We start from the raw sequence: 2,500 nt of genomic DNA on the forward strand, positions 1-2,500 counted from the left end.
ACTCAAGCCCGGCATGGCAGCTCGAAAGGCGGCTAAGCATTCAAGGAAGCACCGTCTGGAGCTTCAGAGCCGTTCCGCCTGACTTTTAACGTAGAGTACCGGGCGCAAACCACTAACTCAAGCCCGGCATGGCAGCTCGAAAGGCGGCTAAGCATTCAAGGAAGCACCGTCTGGAGCTTCAGAGCCGTTCCGCCTGACTTTTAACGTAGAGTACCGGGCGCAAACCACTAACTCAAGCCCGGCATGGCAGCTCGAAAGGCGGCTAAGCATTCAAGGAAGCACCGTCTGGAGCTTCAGAGCCGTTCCGCCTGACTTTTAACGTAGAGTACCGGGCGCAAACCACTAACTCAAGCCCGGCATGGCAGCTCGAAAGGCGGCTAAGCATTCAAGGAAGCACCGTCTGGAGCTTCAGAGCCGTTCCGCCTGACTTTTAACGTAGAGTACCGGGCGCAAACCACTAACTCAAGCCCGGCATGGCAGCTCGAAAGGCGGCTAAGCATTCAAGGAAGCACCGTCTGGAGCTTCAGAGCCGTTCCGCCTGACTTTTAACGTAGAGTACCGGGCGCAAACCACTAACTCAAGCCCGGCATGGCAGCTCGAAAGGCGGCTAAGCATTCAAGGAAGCACCGTCTGGAGCTTCAGAGCCGTTCCGCCTGACTTTTAACGTAGAGTACCGGGCGCAAACCACTAACTCAAGCCCGGCATGGCAGCTCGAAAGGCGGCTAAGCATTCAAGGAAGCACCGTCTGGAGCTTCAGAGCCGTTCCGCCTGACTTTTAACGTAGAGTACCGGGCGCAAACCACTAACTCAAGCCCGGCATGGCAGCTCGAAAGGCGGCTAAGCATTCAAGGAAGCACCGTCTGGAGCTTCAGAGCCGTTCCGCCTGACTTTTAACGTAGAGTACCGGGCGCAAACCACTAACTCAAGCCCGGCATGGCAGCTCGAAAGGCGGCTAAGCATTCAAGGAAGCACCGTCTGGAGCTTCAGAGCCGTTCCGCCTGACTTTTAACGTAGAGTACCGGGCGCAAACCACTAACTCAAGCCCGGCATGGCAGCTCGAAAGGCGGCTAAGCATTCAAGGAAGCACCGTCTGGAGCTTCAGAGCCGTTCCGCCTGACTTTTAACGTAGAGTACCGGGCGCAAACCACTAACTCAAGCCCGGCATGGCAGCTCGAAAGGCGGCTAAGCATTCAAGGAAGCACCGTCTGGAGCTTCAGAGCCGTTCCGCCTGACTTTTAACGTAGAGTACCGGGCGCAAACCACTAACTCAAGCCCGGCATGGCAGCTCGAAAGGCGGCTAAGCATTCAAGGAAGCGACGCCGGCCGGTCCGCGGGCCAAATAGGGTCCAGTAAAGTACCGGGCGCAAACCACTAACTCAAGCCCGGCATGGCAGCTCGAAAGGCGGCTAAGCATTCAAGGAAGCGACGCCGGCCGGTCCGCGGGCCAAATAGGGTCCAGTAAAGTACCGGGCGCGGCCACTAACGCCTTGTGGCGGTCGCCTTGTGGCGGTCGGGGGGTGGCGGTCGGGGCTGGCGCTTGGGGCCGGTGGCGGTCGCCTTGTGGCGGTCGCCTTGTGGCGGTCGGGGGGTGGCGGTCGGGGCTGGCGCTTGGGGCCAGTGGCGGTCGCCTTGTGGCGGTCGCCTTGTGGCGGTCGCCTTGTGGCGGTCGCCTTGTGGCGGTCGCCTTGTGGCGGTCGGGGGGTGGCGGTCGGGGCTGGCGCTTGGGGCCAGTGGCGGTCGCCTTGTGGCGGTCGCCTTGTGGCGGTCGCCTTGTGGCGGTCGCCTTGTGGCGGTCGCCTTGTGGCGGTCGGGGGGTGGCGGTCGGGGCTGGCGCTTGGGGCCAGTGGCGGTCGCCTTGTGGCGGTCGCCTTGTGGCGGTCGCCTTGTGGCGGTCGCCTTGTGGCGGTCGCCTTGTGGCGGTCGCCTTGTGGCGGTCGGGGGGTGGCGGTCGGGGCTGGCGCTTGGGGCCAGTGGCGGTCGCCTTGTGGCGGTCGCCTTGTGGCGGTCGCCTTGTGGCGGTCGCCTTGTGGCGGTCGCCTTGTGGCGGTCGGGGGGTGGCGGTCGGGGCTGGCGCTTGGGGCCGGTGGCGGTCGCCTTGTGGCGGTCGCCTTGTGGCGGTCGCCTTGTGGCGGTCGCCTTGTGGCGGTCGCCTTGTGGCGGTCGCCTTGTGGCGGTCGGGGGGTGGCGGTCGGGGCTGGCGCTTGGGGCCGGTGGCGGTCGCCTTGTGGCGGTCGCCTTGTGGCGGTCGCCTTGTGGCGGTCGGGGGGTGGCGGTCGGGGCTGGCGCTTGGGGCTGGCGTCCGCCAATAGTGGTTTAATTTCGGGAGGAAGATTGATTTTCGTCCCAAGCCCGCCGCTGGAGAAAATTTTAGGTACCAGGAGTGGATTTTTTTTGTCCACTCAGGAGGGGGACGTTGGCTGGTTTGGTGTCCGGGGGAAAGTGCTCTTTTCTCGGCCAGGAGAAAGATTAGACTCCCAGCCCGCCGCTGGAGAAAATTCTA

The sequence above is a fragment of the Syngnathus typhle genome, unplaced genomic scaffold (genome assembly GCF_033458585.1).
Source record: "Syngnathus typhle isolate RoL2023-S1 ecotype Sweden unplaced genomic scaffold, RoL_Styp_1.0 HiC_scaffold_433, whole genome shotgun sequence".
NCBI classification, from domain to species: Eukaryota; Metazoa; Chordata; class Actinopteri; order Syngnathiformes; family Syngnathidae; genus Syngnathus; species Syngnathus typhle.